Consider the following 9,053-nt stretch of genomic DNA (forward strand, 5'->3'; position numbering starts at 1 on the left):
AATGGATGATCAAAATACACAAGACGTTCGCAAATCTGGTAGGATTAGTAATCCTCCTGAGAGATATGGGTTTCTCATGGATGGCTGCTATATGGTTGATTTGGATGAACCAATAAACTACCAAGATGTTTTATCAAGGATTGATAAGGATAAATGGCAGGAAGCCATGAACGCTGAGATGCAATCCATGTATGACAACCAAGTTTGGGAACTGGTTGTACAACCTACTGGCTCAAGGCTAGTTGATTGTAAATGGCTTTTCAAAATGAAAACCGACATACATGGAAACTTGGATACATATAAAGCTAGACTTGTAGCAAAAGGTTTCACTCAAACTCAAGGGGTTGACTATGATGAAACTTTTTCGCCTGTGGCAATGCTAAAGTCTATTAGGATATTATTTGCCATTGCTGCTCATTATGATTATGAAATATGGCAAATGGATGTCAAGACCGCTTTCCTAAATGGATATCTTGTGGAAGATGTCTATATGGTTCAGCCTGAAGGTTTTGTTGATCCGAAATATCCTAAAAAGGTATGCAAGTTAAAGAAGTCAATCTACGGATTGAAACAAGCATCTAGAATGTGGAATCATCGTTTTAATGAGGAAGCCAAGAAATTTGGCTTCATTAGAAATGGTGATGAAGCTTGTGTATATAAGAAAGCTAGTGGGAGCACTATCATGTTCCTTGTACTATATGTGGATGATATATTGTTATTTGGAAATGATATTCCGAAAATGCAAGGAGTTAAAACTTGGCTAAGTAAATGCTTCTTCATTAAGGATCTTGGAGAAGCACAATACGTTTTGGGGATTGGGATCTACAGGAATAGATCCAAGAAACTGATAGGTTTGAATCAAAGTGCATACATTGAAAAAGTCTTGAAAAGGTTCAAGATGGAGAACTCTAAGAGTGGTTTGGTACCTATTCAAAGAGGAACGCCTCTCAGTTCATCTCAGTGCCCTACCACGAAAGATGAACAAGAGAGAATGAAGAGAGTCCCTTATACATCTGCTATTGGGTCAATCATGTATGCAATGATATGCACTAGACCGGATGTGTCATGCGCCCTAAGCTTGACAAGTAGATACCAGAATAACCGAGGAAACAGTCATTGGATTGCGGTTAAAAGTATATTGAAATACCTTAGGAGGACTAAGGATATGTTTCTAATATATGGATCTGGTGAGGAGGAACTTGCTGTAAAGGGTTACGTGGACGCGAGTTTCCAAACTGATTGAGATGATTCTCGATCACAATCCGGTTATGTCTTCATGCTAAATGGAGGTGCGGTCTCTTGGAAGAGTTCAAAGCAAGATGTTGTTGCCTTATCCACTACAGAGTCATAGTACATTGCCGCCTCATTGGCAGCTCAGGAAGCTGCATGGATGAAGAAATTCATCAACGACTTAGGAGTGGTCCCTACCATTCAAGACCCTCTTGAGATCTTTTGTGACAACGAGGGAGCAATAGCTCAAATCAAAGAACCTCGTGCTCATCAAAAGACGCGTCACATTGAGCGGAGGTTCAACTACATAAGGGATGAAGTTGAAAAAGGAAAGATATGTATTCGCAAAGTTCACACAGATCATAATGTTGCGGATCCACTCACGAAGCTTTTACATGGGCCAAAACATGAGGGACATGTTTGTGCATTAGGGCTTCGATATTCTAGTGATTGGATATGATCTGTTTTATGTATTGTAACGGAACGAATTAGTTCAAACTCATTAATAAAATTATGGCATTAATTTATTAATTTTGAGTCATGTTCCTATTTTGCATATTTTATCCATGAATAAATAATTATTCTAAATTCCGTAGTTGATCACATTTGTGGGAACAAGTGTGAGGTCTAGACTATTATGAACTTGGATTGGTTAACATTCAAATGGTGAATGTGGGGCAAGGTTGCAACCAAGGTTCATAGATATTTGTGGGACACAAATATTGGAAGACCCACTCTCAAGATTTACTGTATGGAGCCTTTGTGGTTGATCACATGTAATCTTGAGTAAAGGAGAATATCATTGTATCCTCTAACCTGAGATACATATTGGGTTCAGATATTCACCGAATATCGTGCCTTCATTCTTTCCTTCGCTATTCTGAAAATGGTAGCTCATAAGGAAGAGCTCAGGTATAATACAAGGTGTGTATCTAGGACGTATGTAGTCAAGATGGAATTTGTCCCTCTTATTCGTTGAGATTCAGATGTCTAAGGTGTGATAAAGTTAAATCTAAAAGAGAGTGATCACTCCGTGTCTCTTGGATTTAACGTGACATCTAAGACAAAAGGATATAATGAAAGATTCACCTATTCATAATCGAGACGGGAACTCGAAAGGGATGATGTTATTGAATGGCACAAAGTCATAACATATTGGGGGTGATGGACGGTCGTTAGGTGGTATCCATCACTTGCATTAATTTCTTATGTTTCTCGTGCAAGTAGGAGATTGAAGGTATTTCGTATGCCCGAGAGACATATTAAATTAATGTGGCTAATGTGTTGTGATCCAAGTCAGGTCATACCCAATAACAAGCTTACTGACACCTTATATGTATTTAATCTTAACGATTGGATCGTTGAATAAATACGTGACACTTGGATTTTAGAAAATCGGTTTTCTAAAATATTATCACTTGAGATAAATTACTTGGATAATTTAAATGATGAGGATTTAATTATTTATAGGTTTTAAATAATTACATTGTGATATATTTTATAAATGGCTTATAAAATATACATGTAACTTAACAAAATGAAGAGCCCTTTTATAAAAATAACAAATGGTTATAAAAATGGCATGGGTGGCGTTTTTGTTGTGACCAAGAAAGACTACCCATATTGTTTTTGTTACTTTTAATAACATATTCCTTAACATATTCCTTAAAGGCATGGGGTGTCTCTTAATCCAAGTAATTTTTTGACTCAAGTATTCTACCAAGAAATTAAAAAACTCTCTCTCACTCATTTGAGTGAGCTGCTGGCCGAAACTCTTTCACACTAAAGGGGAGGTTTTAGTTCTTATTTGGTAGAAATTTTGGTGTCCAAAAATCCTAACTAAACTAAGGAAGGTGTTGGTGTTTGATAGCTTGGGGTATTACACACTTGAGGCTTCAAGTTAGAAGCTATATTTTGAATCATCTTCTTCTACATTCCTACTGTCCAAAATTCAGCCCTCTACAATCTTAGAGGAGGTATAAACACTCTTCTAATCTTGTTATATTTGTAAGCATGATTTCAAGACTTGATATTAATATGGAATTTAACAAAATGGCTTTACAAATATACTTGTTCTATTAATGCTTCCGCTCGTATTAACTATCTTAAAATTGGTTTTATGATTATGTAAATTACATGAACATGTTGTTTTGAAACTTATTAAATTCCAACAATAACCCATAATTTCCTTAGCCCTATCCCACTCGAAAAACCATTTTGAAATTACTCGGACAGCACTCCGTCGTAATATTTTATGTATAATACTAATAGTAATACTAATAATAAGATTAATAATAACATTAATCTTAATAATAATGATAATAATAATAATAATAATATAATTATTAATATTACAGAGAGAAAAAAAAATGAGAAAGAAAGATAGAATGATTGAATGCATAAACTGAACGAAATACGCTCGATTTATAATTGTGGCCTGTCCCTGACCCCCATGCGATCGCATGGGGTCTCTACTTCATATTCATGCGTTCGCATGTAACTAGTCTCCAGCTCACAAAGTTTTAACATATAGCTACTGACACTTTCATTATGTATACATATATATTTATTTAATATATAATATATTTAATCTTTAGAATTAATTAAATATTATATTATATTCTCGTGCATAGTTAATTTGTAATTTTTACACCAATGTGTTGTACTTTGACTCTCGACTTACATACCGGTTCCGGTTTCTCGAACGCATTCTCATACGCTGAGAAAACTAGTACTTTACGTTTCGCGACGTGTACCTTTATCAATAATTAGACTTATTTCACCAATGAGTATACTAACTAGAATGTAACTTATACTTTTGAGTGTTATGGTCATTTGCTTCCTAAAATCATCGTCCTAATATATATATAATAATATTATTTTAAATTTAAACGTTTTATGACTAATTTATTATTATATTTTTATCACATTATAAAATATATATTTATATATTTTTATTCATGTCTAGTTACAAATATTTGTTAGTGAATCGTCGGTCAAAATCATATAAATTTTAAATTTAAATTTGGTCGGAAATTTCCGGGTCGTCACATTCCATGTTCTTGAACTTACAAAGTTTCAAGAATAATGAGATCAAGATTAACTAGTAATACTTGACCAAGAGCAACAATCACGAATTAAACATGTACAAAAGAAAGAAATTGATAATGCTAAAAACGAACATATATTTCATAGCATTATCCCTCAAGAAAGACAAGCTTTTAGTTGCAATTGTTCTATTTACAAGTGATATTCGTTTAAATAATAAAAGGTGAAGACAAAAGACAGATTCGACGAATTGAAGACGCAAACGACCAAAAAGCTCAAAAGTACAAAATACAATCAAAGTGGTTCCAATTATTGATGAGAAACGTCTCAAAATTACAAGAGTACAAGACGCGAAACGCAAAGTACAAGATATTAAATTATACGCAAGGACGTTCGAAAATCCGGAACCGGGACCAGAGTCAACTCTCAACGCTCAACGCAACGGACTAAAAATTACAAGTCAACTATGCACATGAATATAATATAATATATAATTAATTCTTAAAATTAATATATATATTATATTATATTATAAAACCGTCGGCAAGCTAGGAGCCAAGCTTGTGTGAGCTGGAATCCACAGCTCCGCACTCGCGGAGCTTATAAAGGCAACAACTACCGTACTCGCGGAGGTCAAACAGTAAACGTGGGCCTATAAAAGGCCGAGCATTCGGCCGATTTTTACACATCTTTTTCCTTCTTCATTCATCAACGTATTATATATATATATATATATATATTATAATTTTAATTTTAATTTTAATTTTAATTCTAATAATAAGGGTATGTTAGCGCATATTGTAAGGGTGTAAGTCGAAATTCTGTCCGTGTAATGCTACGCTATTTTTAATCATTGTAAGTTATGTTCAACCTTTTTACATTAATGTCTCGTAGCTAAGTTATTATTATGCTTATTTAAAATGAAGTAATCATGATGTTGGGCTAAATACTAAAATTGGATAATTGAGCTTTGTACCATAATTGGGGTTTGGACAAAAGAACGACACTTGTGGAAATTAGACTATGGGCTATTAATGGGCTTTATACTTGTTTAACTAAATGATAGTTTGTTAATTTTAATATAAAGATTTACAATTGGACGTCCCTATAAATAACCATATACACTCGATCGGACACGATGGGCGGGATATTTATATGTACGAATAATCGTTCATTTAACCGGACACGGGAATGGATTAATAGTCTATGGAATTATTAAAACAGGGGTGAAATTATGTACAAGAACACTTGGCATAATTGATAACAAAGTATTAAAACCTTGGGTTACACGCAGTCGATATCCTGGTGTAATTATTAAATAAAGTATTAAGACCTTGTTACAGTTTAAGTCCCCAATTAGTTGGAATATTTGACTTCGGGTATAAGGATAATTTGACGAGGATACTCGCACTTTATATTTATGACTGATGGACTGTTATGGACAAAAACCAGAATGACAAATTGAATAATCCAGGACAAAGAACAATTAACCCATGGGTATAAAACTAGAATCAACACGTCAAACATCATGATTACGGAAGTTTAAATAAGCATAATTCCTTTATTTTTATATTTAATTGCACTTCTAATTATCACATTTTTATTTATTATCATTGTATTTAATTGCACTTTTAATTATCGCACTTTTTAATTATCGCAATTTTATTTCATCGCACTTTTATTTATTGCAATTTCATTATCGTTATTTACTTTACTTTTTAAATTAAGTCTTTTATTTATTTAATATTTTACATTAGGTTTTAACTGCGACTAAAGTTTTAAAATCGACAAACCGGCCATTAAACGGTAAACACCCCCCTTTATAATAATAATATTACTTATATATATATTTGTATTTTTATAAATTAAAACTAATATAGCGTTAAGCTTTGTTTAAAAGATTCCCTGTGAAACGAACCGGACTTACTAAAAACTACACTACTGTACGATTAGGTACACTGCCTATAAGTGTTGTAGCAAGGTTTAGGTATATCCATTCTATAAATAAATAAATATCTTGTGTAAAATTGTATCGTATTTAATAGTATTTCCTAGTAAAAATAAAGCTATTTCATATACGCCTCTACGCACATCAAGTATTTTTGGCGCCGCTACCGGGGAACTTAAACGCCGAAAGCGCAACGCTAATGATATAAAAAATATAATTTTGTAAAAGTTTTTATTAAGTCCTTCGTATAAAAATATAAGTTTTTAAAAAAAAATATATATATATAAAAAAACGAACCCTTTCTCAGCTTAAATTTGACCCTCCGCGACTTGCGGAGCTTTTGAACTGGACCTAACCGCACTCGCGGAGGTCAATCTGACAGGTCAACCTAGGACTGCAATTAATACGAAATTAGGGTTTAATTAATTTAATTATTTAGTTTTTAGGGTTTTATTTAATTAATTAGTTTAGTTATTTATTATTAAGTTATAATTAGTTTAATTAATTTATAAAATTAATAGTTTTATTAAATAAATAATATAAAAATAATATTTTTATAAAAATTGTACTTTTTACAACTTTAAGTATATTTTTATATTTTGTACCTCTTTTTATTCGTTTTAGCGTAATATTTGTATTTTTCGCTCGTATTTAGTTTTAAATCATAGTATTTGCCATAGTTATTTTTATTTCTAGATTTTTAGGTTTTGCCGTAAAATCCCTTAAGTACTTTTTCTTTAGACTAAGATTTAGGTGCTTTAGAATTTTGCGACGCTGTTCTAAGTTTTTAGTACCTTTTTAAGATATTGCTATTTGGGATATAGAATTCCTTGTAAGCTTTAATATTTTTAGACGCAACTTTTAATTCTTAGTTTTTAGTACCTTTTTAAGTTTAGACGCGCTACTTTCTTATTTTTATTTTTCGACGCCTATTATTTTTCAATCTTTTATTTTTCGACGTTTTTCGACGCGTTTTTTTTCTTTCTTATTTCTCGACATTCTAGTTTTTAGGACTTATAATTTTCTCTATTTCTTATCTAAATTTCTTAAATTTCAACGAAAAATTATTTTAAGCGGTTAAATTGATAGACATCAAAATTTTATGGTTCGTAGTAATAGTTGGATTTGTACGTGGACCGGGTTATTGGAGCCAAACAGTACTCAATTATATTGAGACCAAATGAATCCTGCCCCTCTGCTGCATCTTTTGGCTATTCAAAACGTGGGCAAAATCAGAAAAGTCTATTAATTGGATAGCTTATATAATTTTTCTTCCTTTTTAAAAACTAATAGGATATTCAGTGAATGCACTGAGCAAGACATTCACCACCTTTTGTACGTTCACCACCTGTAACCAGATCAAGACATCTAGCAAATATTGTCGCCATTGATTTTTCTTTAGAATCGTCATCCAGTCGACCAAGTACTCCAATTCAAATTTCCGATAATCCATTTTTTGAACCCGACCTCACAATTGAGAATCCGGAGAATATTCAGGGACAATTCATAGATCCTGAACCATTAATTTTTCCTCCGGAAGCACCAATCATTCAAACAGAGATTGTTGAGGAACGAACCATTAAATCAGAATCCTCTAGTGATTCAGATTCAACAAATTCAATCATGGAGAATCTGGAACCTCTAAGTATGGAAGATCGAATGAGAGCTAAACACACTGGCCAAGGTCACGCAATTACTCATCCAGACATTAATGCGCCAGATTATGAAATCAAAGGACAAATTCTACACATGGTGACTAATCAATGCCAATTTAGTGGTGCGCCGAAGGAAGATCCAAACGAACATCTTCGTACCTTTAATAGGATCTGTACTCTATTTAAAATAAGAGAAGTGGAAGATGAACAGATATATCTCATGTTATTTCCCTGGACTTTAAAGGGAGAAGCCAAAGATTGGTTAGAATCGTTACCTGAAGGGGCGATTGATATTGGTTAGAATCGTTACCTGAAGGGGCGATTGATACATGGGACGTTTTAGTTGAAAAATTTCTTAAACAATTCTTTCTGGCATCTAAAGCCGTAAGACTTCAAGGAGAAATTGTTACGTTCACACAGAAACCAAATGAAACTCTATATGAGGCATGGACTAGATTTGGAAAGTTATTGAGAGGATGTCCGCAACATGGTTTAGACACTTGTCAAATAGTACAAATATTCTACCAAGGATGCAACATCACTACAAGAAAAGACATAGATATAGCAGCTGGTGGTTCCATTATGAAGAAAACAGAAACTGATGCTTACAAAATTATTGATAACACTGCTTCCCACTCACATGAGTGGCACCAAGAAAAATATATCGTTAGATCATCTAAAGCAGCTAGAGCCGATTCTAGCCATGACTTAGATTCCATTTCTGCAAAGATAGATGTTGTCGAGAGATGAATGGAAAAGATGACTAAGGATATACACTCAATAAGAATTAGTTGTGAGCAGTGTGGAGGACCACATTTAACAAAAGATTGTCTCGGTATTGAACTAACAATGGAACAAAGAGAGAATGTTTCATATCTAAACCAAAGGCCTGGAAATAATTATCAGAATAATTATCAACCGCCAAGACCAATTTACAATCAAAACCAGAATTATAATCAAAATGTTCCATACAATAACCAACAAGGTCCTAGTAATCAACAAGTATCCAATAATACTTACAATCAGCAAAGACCTAATTTTCAAAACAAACCACCACAAACCGATGATAAAAAGCCGAATTTAGAAGATATGATGACGAAGCTAGTTGAATCTCAAACACAGTTTTTCACATCCCAGAAACAAACCAATGAACAAAATGCTCAAGCATTTAG

This window comes from Rutidosis leptorrhynchoides, chromosome 7 (genome assembly GCF_046630445.1).
Source record: "Rutidosis leptorrhynchoides isolate AG116_Rl617_1_P2 chromosome 7, CSIRO_AGI_Rlap_v1, whole genome shotgun sequence".
Classification (NCBI taxonomy): Eukaryota; Viridiplantae; Streptophyta; class Magnoliopsida; order Asterales; family Asteraceae; genus Rutidosis; species Rutidosis leptorrhynchoides.